The sequence below is a fragment of the Arachis stenosperma genome, chromosome 9, assembly GCF_014773155.1.
Source record: "Arachis stenosperma cultivar V10309 chromosome 9, arast.V10309.gnm1.PFL2, whole genome shotgun sequence".
Taxonomy (NCBI): Eukaryota; Viridiplantae; Streptophyta; class Magnoliopsida; order Fabales; family Fabaceae; genus Arachis; species Arachis stenosperma.
This window is the reverse complement of record NC_080385.1, coordinates 53,956,665-53,970,857: the sequence shown is the minus strand read 5'-3', so window position 1 is coordinate 53,970,857 and position 14,193 is coordinate 53,956,665. Positions and strand designations below refer to the sequence as shown.

General features: G+C 38.6%; 1 non-coding gene across 1 annotated transcript; it reads left to right on the top strand.

Moving 5' to 3' along the window:
- The first annotated feature begins 1,034 nt into the window (after positions 1 to 1,034).
- On the top strand, positions 1,035 to 1,142 carry LOC130952606 (small nucleolar RNA R71). Its single transcript, XR_009074785.1, has one exon. It is a non-coding gene; the product is annotated as a small nucleolar RNA R71 (small nucleolar RNA).
- The last annotated feature ends 13,051 nt before the right edge of the window (positions 1,143 to 14,193 follow it).

Here is a 14,193-nt window from a genome sequence, read left to right as displayed (position 1 = left end):
GTCTCATTTCCAAATAACTTGTCATTTAGCTTCATGATTGCTCCAAGGTATTTAGCAACTTGCTCTTCAGTGACATACTCATCCTCTTCAGAGGAAGAATACTCATCAGAGCTCATGAAAGGCAGAAGTAAGTTCAATGGAATCTCTATGGTCTCATTTTGAGCCTCAGATTCCCATGGTTCCTCATTGGGGAACTCAGTGGAGGCCAGTGGACGTCCATTGAGGTCTTCCTCAGTGGCGTTCACTGCCTCTTCCTCCTCTCCACATTCGGCCATGCCGATGGCCTTGCACTCTCCTTTTGGATTTTCTTCTGTATTGCTTGGAAGAGTACTAGGAGGGAGTTCAGTAATTTTCTTGCTCAGCTGTCCCACTTGTGACTCCAAGTTTCTAATGGAGGACCTTGTTTCATTCATGAAACTTTGAGTGGTTTTGATCAGATCAGAGACCATGGTTGCTAGGTCAGAGTGGTTCTGCTTAGAATTCTCTGTCTGTTGCTGAGAAGATGATGGGAAAGGCTTGCCATTGCTAAACCTGTTTCTTCCACCATTATTATTGTTGAAACTTTGTTGAGGTCTCTGTTGATCCTTCCATGAGAAATTTGGATGATTTCTCCATGAAGAATTATAGGTGTTTCCATAGGGTTCTCCTAGGTAATTCACCTCTTCCATTGAAGGGTTCTCAGGATCATAAGCTTCTTCTTCAGATGAAGCATCCTTAGTACTGCCAGGTGCATTTTGCATTCCAGACGGACTTTGAGAAATCAAATTGATTTGCTGAGTCAATATTTTGTTCTGAGCCAATATGGCATTCAGAGTATCAATCTCAAGAACTCCTTTCTTCTGATTTGTCCCATTGTTCACAGGATTCCTTTCAGAAGTGTACATGAATTGGTTATTTGCAACCATTTCAATGAGCTCTTGAGCTTCTGCAGGCATCTTCTTCAAATGAAGAGATCCTCCAGCAGAGCTATCCAAAGACATCTTGGACAGTTCAGATAGACCATCATAGAAAATACCTATGATGCTCCATTCAGAAAGCATGTCAGAAGGACATTTTCTGATCAATTGTTTGTATCTTTCCCAAGCTTCATAGAGGGATTCTCCTTCCTTCTGTCTGAAGGTTTGGACTTCCACTCTAAGCTTACTCAATTTTTGAGGTGGAAAGAACTTTTCCAAGAAGGCATTGACTAGCTTTTCCCAAGAGTTCAGGCTTTCTTTAGGTTGTGAATCCAACCATGTCCTAGCTCTGTCTCTTACAGCAAAAGGGAATAGCATAAGTCTGTAGACCTCAGGGTCAACCCCATTAGTCTTGACAGTGTCACAGATTTGCAAGAATTCAGCTAAGAACTGATGAGGATCTTCCAATGGAAGTCCATGGAACTTTCAATTCTGTTGCATTAGAGAAACTAATTGAGGCTTAAGCTCAAAGTTGTTTGCTCCAATGGCAGGGATAGAGATGCTTCTCCCATAGAAGTCGGGAGTAGGTGCAGTAAAGTCACCTAGCACCTTCCTTGCATTGTTGGCATTGTTGTTATTTTCGGCTGCCATGGGTTCTTCTTCTTTGAAGATTTCTGTTAGGTCCTCTACAGAGAGTTGTGCCTTAGCTTCTCTTAGCTTTCGCTTCAAGGTCCTTTCAGGTTCAGGGTCAGCTTCAACAAGAATGCCTTTGTCTTTTGTTCCTGCTCATATGAAAGAGAAGAAAACAAGAAAAGATGGAATCCTTTATGTCACAGTATAGAGATTCCTTGAGGTGTCAGAGGAAAAAAAAATAGAAGGAAGAGGGAGAAGAATTCGAACTTAGTCAGATAGAGTTCGAATTGTGCATTGAGGAGGAGTGGTACTCCATAAATAGAAGGATGTGAGAAGAGGGGAAGAATTTTCGAAAATTAAGTTAAAAAGATTTAAAAAACATTTTGAAAAACTTTAATTGGTTTTCGAAAACTAAGAGTGGAAAAGAAATCAAGTGATTTTTGAAAAAGATTTTGAAATTAGAAATCAAAAAGATATGATTGAAAACTATTTTGAAAAAGATGTGATTAAAAAGATATGATTGAAAAGATTTGATTTGAAAACAATTTTAAAAAGAGTTGATTTTAAAAATTAATGACTTGGCTAACAAGGAAAGATATGATTCAAACATTAAACCTTCCTCAACAGAAAAGGTAACATACTTGAAATGTTGAATCAAATCATTAATTGTTAGCAAGTATCTTTGAAAAAGGAAAGAAATTGATTTTGAAAAAGATTTGATTGAAAAAAAAAGATTTGATTTTGAAAAACTTTGAAAACTTGAAAAAATTTGAATTAAAAACAGAATCTTCCCTCTTGTGCCATCCTGGCGTTAAACGCCCAGAATGGTGCACATTCTGGCGTTTAACGCCCAATGCACTACCTTTTTGGGCGTTAAACGCCCAACCAGGTACCCTGGCTGGCGTTTAAACGCCAGTCTGCCTTCTTTACTGGGCGTTTTGAACGCCCAGCTTTTTCTGTATAATTCCTCTGCTGCATGTACTGAATCTTCAGTTCTCTGTATTATTGACTTGAAAATATAACCAAGATCGAATAAACAATGCATGCAAGACACCAAACTTAAAATAAGACACTAGACTTAAACAAGAAACATAAAATATTTTTAGTTTTTATGATTTTGTAATTTTTTTTGGATTTTTTTGAAAATTAAGTGGAAAAGAAAATAAAGGTATCAAAATTCTTAATGAGAATTCCAGGAATCATGCAATGTTAGTCTAAAGCTTTTAGTCTAAAGGATTTAGACATGGATAGCCAAGCTTCAGCAGGACATTGCATTCAAGAGCTAAATTGATGATAATCAATCAGCTTTGGTGATGGTAAGATCATCACCTTGAAACACTAGAATTCACTCTTAAGAATTCTGAAAAATACCTAATCTAAGCAACAAGATGAACCGTCAGTTGTCCATATTCGAAACAATCCCCGGCAACGGCGCCAAAAACTTGGTGCACGAAATTGTGATCATCAATGGCGCCATCAACATGGTACGCTCATTGCAATCTCAACTCTTTATCACAACTTCGCACAACTAACCAGCAAGTGTACTGGGTCGTCCAAGTAATAAACCTTACGCGAGTAAGGGTCGATCCCACAGAGATTGTTGGTATGAAGCAAGCTATGGTCACCTTGTAAATCTCAGTCAGGCAGACTCAAATGGGTATAGATGATGAATAAAACATAAAGATAAAGATAGAGATACTTATGCAATTCATTGGTGAGAATTTCAGATAAGCGAATGGAGATGCTTTGTCCCTTCTGTCTCTCTGCTTTCCTACTGTCTTCATCCAATCCTTCTTACTCCTTTCCATGGCAAGCTTATGCAAGGGTTTCACCATTGTCAGTGGCTACCTCCCATCCTCTCAGTGGAAATGTTCAACGCACCCTGTCACGGCACGGCTATCCAGCTGTCGGTTCTCGATCATGTCGAAATAGAATCCAGTGATTCTTTTGCGTCTGTCACTCACGCCCCACAATCGCGAGTTTGAAGCACGTCACAGTCATTCAATCATTGAATCCTACTCAGAATACCACAGACAAGGTTAGACCTTCCGGATTCTCTTGAATGCCGCCATCAGTTCTAGCCTATACCACGAAGACTCTGATCTCACGGAATGGCTGGCTCGGTTGTCAGGCGAGCGCTCGGTTGTCAGGCGATCAACCATGCGTCGTGTATCAGGAATCCAAGAGATATTCACTCAATCTAAGGTAGAACGGAGGTGGTTGTCAGTCACACGTTCATAGGTGAGAATGATGATGAGTGTCACGGATCATCACATTCATCAAGTTAAAGAACAAGTGATATCTTGGAACAAGAACAAGCGGAATTGAATAGAAGAACAATAGTAATTGCATTAATACTCGAGGTACAGCAGAGCTCCACACCTTAATCTATGGTGTGTAGAAACTCCACCGTTGAAAATACATAAGAACAAGGTCTAGGCATGGCCGTGAGGCCAGCCCCCAGTGATCTAAGAACTAGATGTCCGAAGATGAAAAATACAATAGTAAAGGGTCCTATTTATAAGGAACTAATAGCTTAAGAATTACAAAGATGAGTAAAAGACATAAAAAATCCACTTTCGGGCCCACTTGGTGTGTGCTTGGGCTGAGCAATGAAGCATTTTCGTGTAGAGACTTCTCTTGGAGTTAAACGCCAGCTTTTGTGCCAGTTTGGGCGTTTAACTCCCACTTTGGTGCCAGTTCCGGCGTTTAATGCTGGGATTTCTGAGGGTGACTTTGAACGCCGGTTTGGGCCATCAAATCTTTGGTCAAAGTATGGACTATCATCTATTGCTGGAAAGCCCAGGATGTCTACTTTCCAATGCCTTTGAGAGCGCGCCAATTGGGCTTCTGTAGCTCCAGAAAATCCACTTCGAGTGCAGGGAGGTCAGAATCCAACAACATCTGCAGTCCTTTTCAGTCTCTAAATCAGATTTTTGCTCAGGTCCCTCAATTTCAGCCAGAAAATACCTGAAATCACAGAAAAACACACAAACTCATAGTAAAGTCCAGAAAAGTGAATTTTAACTAAAAATTAATAAAAATATACTAAAAACTAACTTAATCCTACTAAAAACATACTAAAAACAATGCCAAAAAGCGTACAAATTATCCGCTCATCATTTATGAATGTTGAAATTGTTGGCTCTTGAAAGAATGATGAAAAAAAGAGAAATGTTATTGATAATTTGAAAAATCATAAAAATTGATTCTTGAAGCAAGAAAAAGCAATGAAAAAAAGAGAGAGAAAAAGAAAAAGAAAAAGCCAATAGCCCTTAAAACCAAAAGGTAAGGGTAAAAAGGATCCAAGGCTCTGAGCATCAATGGATAGGAGGGCCTAAAGAAATAAAATCCTGGCCTAAGTGGCTGAACCCAACTGTCCCTAACCATGTGCTTGTGGCATGCAGGTCCAAGTGAAAAGCTTGAGACTGAGTGGTTAAAGTCGTGATACAAAAAAGTGTGCTTAAGAACTCTGGACACCTATAATTGGGGACTTTAGCAAAGCTAAGTCACAATCTGAAAAGGTTTACCCAGTTATGTGTCTGTGGCATTTATGTATCCGGTGGTAATACTAGAAGACAAAGTGCTTAGGGCAACGGCCAAGACTCATAAAGCAGCTGTGTTCAATAATCAACATACTAAACTAGGAGAATCAATAATACTATCTGAATTCTGAGTTCCTATGGATGCCAATCATTCTAAACTTCAAGGGATGAAGTGAGATGCCAAAACTATTCAGAAGCAAAAAGCTACTAGTCCCGCTCATCTAATTAGAATTGAGCTTCATGAAAAAACTTTGAGATTGCCTCTTGATCCTCCTACTATCCTATTTTATTTATCTAGTTGCTTGGGGACAAGCAACAGTTTAAGTTTGGTGTTGTGATGAGGGGATATTTTATACGCTTTTTGGGGTATTTTCATATAATTTTTAGTAGGATCTAGCTACTTTTTAGTATATTTTTTAGTTTTTATGAAAAAATCACATTTCTAGACTTTACTATGAGTTTGTGTGTTTTTCTATGATTTCAGATATTTTCTGGCTGAAATTAAGGGACCTGAGCAAAAATTTGATTCAGAGGCTAATAAAGGATTGCTGATATTGTTGGATTCTGACCTCTCTGCACTCGAAGTGAAATTTTTGGAGCTACAGAAATTCAAATGGATTGCTCTTAATTGCGTTGGAAAGTAGACATCCAGGGCTTTCCAGAAATATATAATAGTCCGTACTTTGTCCAAGTTTAGACAATGCAAACTGGCGTTTAACGCCAGCTTTCTGCCCTATTCTGGTGTCAAACGCCAGAAACAAGTCACAAACCAGAGTTAAACACCAAAAATAAGTTACAAACTAGCGTTTAACTTCAAGAATAGCCTATGCACATGAGAGCTTCAATGCTTAGCCCCAGTACACACTAAGTGGGCCCAGGAGTAGATTTCTGCACTATCTATCTTAGTTTACTCATTTTCTGTAAACCTAGGCTAGTTGAGTATAAAAACTACTTTTAGAGATTTATTTCGTATCTCATGACATTTTACATCTGAAACTGTACCTTTGACGGTATGAGTCTCTAAATCCCATGGTTGGGGGTGAGGAGCTCTACAGTGTCTCGATGAATTAATGCAAGTATTTCTGTTTTCTATTCAATCTCGCTTGTTTCTATTCTAAGATGTTCATTCGCACTTCAACTTGATGAATGTGATGATCTGTGACACTCATCACCATTCTCAACCTATGAATGCGTGCCTGATAACCACTTCCGTTCTACCTTAGATTGAATGTATATCTCTTGGGTTTCTGGTTCACGAGTTTGACTGCCTCTCCTGACAACAGAGCGTTCAATCCGTGAGTCCAGAGTCTTCATGGTATAAGCTAGAACCAATTGGCAGCATTCTTGAGATCCGAAAAGTCTAAACCTTGTCTATGGTATTCCGAGTAGGATCTGGGAGGGGATGTCTGTGACGAGCTTCAAACTCACGAACGTTGGGCATAGTGACAGACGCAAAAGGATCACTAGATCCTATTCCAACATTAGTGAGAACCAACAGATGATTAGCCATGTACATGGACCCTTTTCACTGAGAGGATGGATGGTAGCCATTGACAACGGTGATCCACCAACATACAGCTTGCCATGGAAGGAGACCTGCGTGCATGAAGAAGAAGACAGTAGGAAAGCAGAAATTTAAAGGACAGAGCATCTCCAAAACTCCAACCCATTCTCCATTACTGCGTAACAAATATTCCTTTCATGCTCTTTCACTTTTCACAATTAAAACTAAGAACCCTATTGATATCTTGACTAAGAATAATAAGATAACCATAGCTTGCTTCAAGTCGGCAATCTCCGTGGGATCGACCCTTACTCACGTAAGGTATTACTTGGATGACCCTTCCAGATCCCCTTTCTAAATCAAATTCTCCTCTATTTATACACTTTCCAATTCAGTCTTCAAGTCCTTGGATTGGGCTTTTTGGCCAATGTTGAAGCAGGCTCGAATGGGTTTTGGTTGGTACTTGAATTCTTCTTCAGGAGAACGTAACGTTCTTAAAGAGAGCGTAGCGTTCATACACCCACGCGTACGCGTCTCCCGTGCGTGTGCGTCATTCAGCATTTTGGTGAATCCACGCGTACGCGTCATCCACGCGTGCGCGTTGCCTTCAGCTCTCTTAAAGAGAGTGTAGCATTCGCACCAAGAGCACTCTCCCACGCGTACGCATCGCTCACGCATACACTTTCCCTTCCACGCTGTAGCTTCATCCATGCGTGCGTGTGCTTCTTCACAAATGCCATATCCATGCGTACATGTCGATAGCCAATCTTTGAATCCAACTTCGAAGGCATCGCATGTGCTCTTTGTGGAAAACGTAGCGCTCTTCGTTTGTGGAACGATGCTCCTTCCCACGCATATGCGTCGTCCACGCGTACGCGTGCCCTTTCGAAAATGCTACTTCCACCCGTACGCGTCACCCACGCGTACGCGTCGCTATTCAAGTTTTCTTGGGTGAAGAATGTAGCGCAGCATAGCACTATGCTGCTCTTCTCCCTTGCTTCCTTTTTCACCTAATATCAATCAAACAATTCCATCAAAGTTTGCTATAATTACAAGGTTTTAGCATCATTCATATCATCAAGTAAAATTTGCCTAAAATCTTATGAATAAGCATATAAACAACCATGTTTAATTGAATCAGGGGTGCCTAAAATTCCACTCCAATTACTTACTTATTACCTAAGAAATGCATGAAAACTAAGTAAAAATGAATGAAAAAGGCTTGTGAAACTAGCCTAAGATGACTTGTCATCAAGTACGCACACTGGCCAATTTTTCTCTTGTGCATATGCACACTAGCCAAATCTTCCAACCCCAACTTCGTGTAATGATCGAAGCCGTTAGTGTGCTAACATTGGCACCTTCCTCCTTGTGTAGTAGCGTTGGTGAGCTAACTTTGGTCACTAATGTTGCTTTCTTCCTTGACCAACGTTGGCACTGGCGTTAGTGGGCTAACTTAGCCACTAATGCCAGCTTCTTCTTCTTCTTCGAGCACGTTAGCACTAGTGTTAATAACTAACTTGGCCACTAATGCCAGCTTCTTCCTTGTAAAACACATTAGCACTGGCGTTAGTGGGCTAACTTGGCCACTAACGCCAGCACTTCTTCATTGAGCCAGCGTTAACCATGGCGTTCGTATGTTAACTTGGCCACTAATGCCACAGCCTCTCTTCTTCTTCTCTGTTTCTCCTTTGCTTCTCCTTGCCTATCATCAATCAAACAAGTGCATCAAAGCTTTGCCGTAATCACAAGATAATGCATCATTCAATACATCAAGTAGTTCTTGCATAAATCTAATGAAAATGATTATAATTCAATTATATATGATGAATCAAGACATGCATACATAAATCATCCAAATGCTTGCTTATTGATGAAGATAATGCGTGAAACCAAGTAAAAACTATAGAAAATTGCTTGTGAAACTAGCCAAAGATGCCTAGGCATCAAGGGTCAAAATTGGCCCAAAAAGCTCAAGTGAGTTGCTATCCCTAACTATACGCTTGTGGTGTGAAGGTGTCAAGAAAATCTTGAGATTTAATATTTAAAGTCGTGATCCAATGCAATAAAGAGTACGCTTAAGAACTCTGAGCACCACTGTCTAGGAATTTTTAGCAAAGCTAAATTCGAATCCAAAGGGTTCTCCCAGTTAAGTGCTTGTCGCGTTTATGTATCAGGTCGTAATACTTGAAAATCAAACGCTTAGAGTCACGACTAGACTTAAAGGTGCAAAGCACAAAAAAGAAGCTATATTCAAGAATCAAGAAAAACTAAAAGAGAAGAATCAATAATATCATCCGGATTCTAGTTCTAAGGGATGCCAATATTTCTGAGACTCAAAGGAAAGTGAGGTGCTAAAGCTATTCACAAATAAAGAACTAATAACCCCATTCAGTAATGGGAACTGAGCTTCATTGACAACTCTAAAACCTGATGTATTTTTCTCTTCTATTTAGTCCAATCTTGTTTTTGGTTGTTTGAGGACAAGCAACAGTTTATGTTTGGTGTTGTGATAAGTGAATATCTTATACCTTTTTTCATAGCATTTTCATAGTGTTTTTAGTTATATTTTATTAAGTTTTAGTATGCTTTAGTGAAAAATTCATCTTTTGGATGCTACTTTGAATTTTTGTGTTTTTCCTACGATTTTAGGCAAATTTCGGGCAAGTTTGGCAGACTCTTGATCAGGGACGAAGAAAGGATAGCAGATGCTGTCAATCCTGACCTCCATGCATTCCAAAGAGTATATTGTGAGCTACAGAGATTTAATTAGCGCGGTCTCAACAACATTGAAAGCTAACTTTCAGAGCTTTCCAGCAATATATGATAGTCTATACTTCATTTCCAGAATCATGCCCAAAACTGGCGTTGAACGTCCACATCTGAAGTTTAGCGCCCATGAAGGACCAGCCCTAGCGTTGAATGCCCAAAACTGGCATTCAACGCCAGGTAGGGAGCAGAGAGCAGCGAGTTCAGCCACTAATGGGTGTTCAACACCCATTCTCCAAGTTGAACGCCAAGTCTTGACTGAAGCAATCACCAATGTGGGCCCAAATTGGATTTTGGCACTCCTTAGTTTATCTAGTCTTATCTTTGTACTTTTTAAATTAAAATTAACATCTTTTAGAGTTAGCATCTCCTATTTAAAGAGGAGATCACTTATGTTTATTATCATTGGATCATTGAACATTATTTTCGTTTTCTTTGTAAAGCATGAGTAACTAAACCTCTTAGGTTAAGGTTAGGAGCTCTGCTTATTCCCATGGATTAATATTATTACTTTTCTATTTTAATATATGTTTGATTCTATTTTATGATGTATTATCCTTCTTTATCTAAATGAATTTGGGGTGGAATGGAAGTATGACCCCTTATTCTACATGAGTTCTTACGATTCCTGACCCGAATAGTATTGAGCTATAGCTTGAGAATACATCACCTGAATCAATAACTTATCTGGGCTAATTGAGATATATGACATAAAATCTCGTTAGTTATGGGTAATAAGGTTCCTGTGGGCTAAGGCTAGAATATTAAGCTTCATTCTCTTATCCGAAAGATCTGACCTTGTTTGTGGCACTTTAAGTAGGATCAAGTGAGAGTGAATTGCGTGAGCTTCATCCTCGTTCATATTAAAACACAATTGACAACGGCATTTGATATGGATTAGAGGAGATTAATTGACCACGACCAATGGCATTAATCACTTACAGCTTTGCCATAAAATGAATCATTCATTGTTAAAGTGGTTGGTAAAAAGTATTAATCTGGAAAGATAAAGCATCTCCAAAGCCTTAACTGATTTCTCATTATTGTTTCCACGTGAATTATTTACTGTTTTCTTTACTATTTTATTTTATGTGCCTACAACAACAACCAGTATCTTTTTATTCGCCTGACTAAGATCTGTAGGATAACTACTGCTTGCTCAATCCAACAATCCTCGTGGGATCGACCCTCACTCATCTGAGGTATTACTTAGAAGACCCGATACATATACCGGTGAAGTTGTGCGAGTTCAATTTCGCGCACTAGTAAGCATAAAAGATGGCTCTCCAGATAGATGTTGGCCCCCTAGTTCATTTGCAGCATTAGCCACATCTCCCTCAATCATTATATCATCTTCCTTCACATCTTTAGCTAGACCAAACAATTTCATAATTACTTTCAAACTCTTCGTTGCTTTCAGTATTATAACCCATCCAGTCTATATTGCATTTCAGAAAATCAACATCATCAATTTTCTTAAACTAAATATACAACTCGATAAATGAGGCATGTGCTCTAGTTTGATGGTAGGTCAAAAACATTCCTTGCATACTAGCTTCATCAGTCACATACATTATTTGAAATTGAACGAAACTACCAAATACTAGCACATGCTATCTGTACAAAATATTTGTTACTCTCTTTAGTATTTGATCTATACTTTGAGAAAGGACACTCATAAGTCCTTTATATGTTATTGAAAGAGGAACAATAATAACACATGGATTTTCACATAAAAAGCTCACGTCTTCATGTGTATGAAGCAAAATCTGATCATTATAGTATATTTTTAAACTAACATAACCTTCCATTTTATATACTCGTCACACTCACTCAAAAATTTTTTCACTAATTTGCAGAACACTCTCAATATGCAAAACAAAACTCTCATTACTTCATTTCTGCATTCCAGCACAATACAACACTCCTTTATAGTTGATTATATATATATATATATATATATATATATATATATATATATATATATTTTATTCTTACTAGCACAAAACACCATCTATATTTTCACTTTTTTTGCAGTACACCAGTGATATTTTTTACCAGATATTATTTTAAAAATGTCCCATGTAACAAAACGTTAATGATGTTTTTAATTATCTTAATTTTAAAAAAAATAAAAATTTAGCAAAATGTCAATGACGTTTTTCATTTTGTAAATTAATAAAAAATAAAAAACAGTAGTGTTGTTTTATGCATCAAAAACTTTTAACAAGTATTTTTAATCAAAATGTTGTCGCCATTTTGTATTTAAATAATTAAAAAATTATTGTTCACACTTTTGTGACTTTCAAAAAGTTAAAAACTATCCCATAGTAGTGTAAAACTCATACCAAAATATCAAAACATATCACACAATTGTCTACAGAAGCTTTCTTCGGTGGAAAAAGAATAATCTGGACCTTAAAGGACCAGGTTGTAAACTCGAATAATAAAAACTACATGAGTTAGTTCACAAATAAACAGAGTAACAGTTGGGAGGAAATTGGAAAAAGTTTTGAATTTCTTATTACAAGAAAGAACCAAAATCCATTAACAGGTAGGGTTAAATTGGGCTGGGGTCACTGACAAGCTTCGTTTGGAACCCATAGAAGGAGACGACGCTTACGGTGGTGGAGATTGAGTGATTGAACTCCAAAACCCTAATCAAAATTTTTCGATTCCAATTGAGGAGAAACATCGCGATGCTGCATCTCAAACTCCTTCCACCACCACTGACTCACCCGCATATGAGCCTACATCAACATGCCACCGTGCCGGAGCTCTAAAGCGTAAGGCCAGCTCCCTCTCACTATGACACGTCAAATCTGCATAGTGTCATTGCTACATCGTCTTCCCTGGCATGTTCTGCCGTTTGTTCTGCTTTTGCTCTGGTGGATGTGAAGCACTCGGAGTATAGTTTAGGTGTAACACCCTAATTATCCTAAGCCTTACCTCTAGCCGTAAAGCAAAGGTTAATCAAAGGTTACGACAATTCTAAGGCTTATACATATTTATATAGAAGGAAATAATATATTCTAGAAGCCCGATGAAGAATTAAGCACAAAAATAGAATTATAAAAGCGTGAAACGTTCACACGAAGCTAACGCACAAAACACAAAGTATAGATACTAGAGAATAAAACATATATAGATATAAGAGTATAATAATTATAGGGAACTAGCCGCAGCTTGCGAAGAGTAAGCCGACTAGTTACAAACAAAAAAAATATAGAGTTTCAGAGTTAAAACAGCTTATACAACTTATCTCTCAAGTAAGCCTCTAAGGCCGTAAGTCTGAAACAAAAAGTGTGAGAGAAAGTACTACAACAAAATAAAACAGAAATAAACCAGGAAGAAACCATACTCTACTCTACCACCATGTCCACAATTTCACCGAAGTGAATTACGACCTGCATCTGAAAAACAACAACAAAGTATGGAATGAGAACTGGAGGTTCTCAGTATGGTAACAGTGCCCAATAATGTAAGATATAAGGTTCCGGGATGCCGAAGGCAATCCTAGAACTTCACATCGATATAGAATATTCAAGCCTTTACAAAACAAAATAAATAACTTAAACCATAAACCATAAACAGGGTTATCTAAACTTAGGGGATTTCTAACTAATACTAAACCACACCGCTGTATCCCACAGCCTTCACCAACCTACCCTCCATGCGTCCCCATCGCCACCGCCTACCTATCCTCCCTAGCACTAGACAATCACAAATAATGCAAGCAAGTAAAACATAGATAGTATTCATATATAACAAGTAATTCAAGAAGCAAGTAGGCATATTATACAATTAGGAAAACTCAAGTAATCAAAGCAAACAAACATATAAGAGATGCATATGATGAATGCCTTTCCTATTAGCTCGTGATATCACTTGTCAGTCTATAAATGCCAATCCGATACATCCTTTCAGATGTAGCTTTTCTACCACGCCCACGGATATAGTGCCGAGCACACTCTATTGAACCACGGATATAGTGCCGGGCACACTCTATTCATCCACGGATATAGTGCTGGGCACACTTGCATGCACAACCCAAGGGTATAGTACCTGGCACACTCTTGCAGTAGAAAAGTTTATCAATCATAATTCAATCCCAGGGACATAATACCCTGCATACTATCATGCTTAACCCAAGGATATAGTGCCTGGCACACTCTCAACATTCATCAAGATCATCATTCCTCTTTGAGTTACCACCACACTTAACCCAAGGATATAGTGCCTAGCACACTCTCAACATTCATCAAGATCATCATCCTTTTCTGAGTTCTCAACTCATCACAACCATCAACGATTCATAATTTTCATTCCGGACTCAGTAGTTCATCATCTTCTAAATTCATTGTCAGTAATCACCAAGTTCACTACTCTTCCTTCTCTCTCAACCAAACTCATCCTCCCTACACTAGAAACCTAAACCTCCATTCTCTAACTTTTCAAGGTAATACCCAGATAATTCCACCCAAGACCTTCTCTATGTTTAACATTCAAAAATAAGCCAAAAAGTCTTAAATAGGTGTAACAGAAGTTTACAAGCTTATTGGAAAGGTGAAATAGTTAAAAACAAGATTTCGATTGAAAAACAGGCTACGTGCGTACGCACAAGGGTGTGCGTGCACACGCCCAGAAAGGGTTTTCAAAATGTGTGTGTACGCATAGAGGTGTACGTACGCACAAGTAGTAAAATTTCAACTCTGTTCATCCGCACAAGGTGTGCGAACGCCCTCAACAGAGTGCACCTTCCAACGTGTGCGTGCGCACAGGTTGCAAAATTTCATTGGTTGTGTGTGGCCACAGGTCGTGCTAGCGCTATCAACAGCAAGCCTTC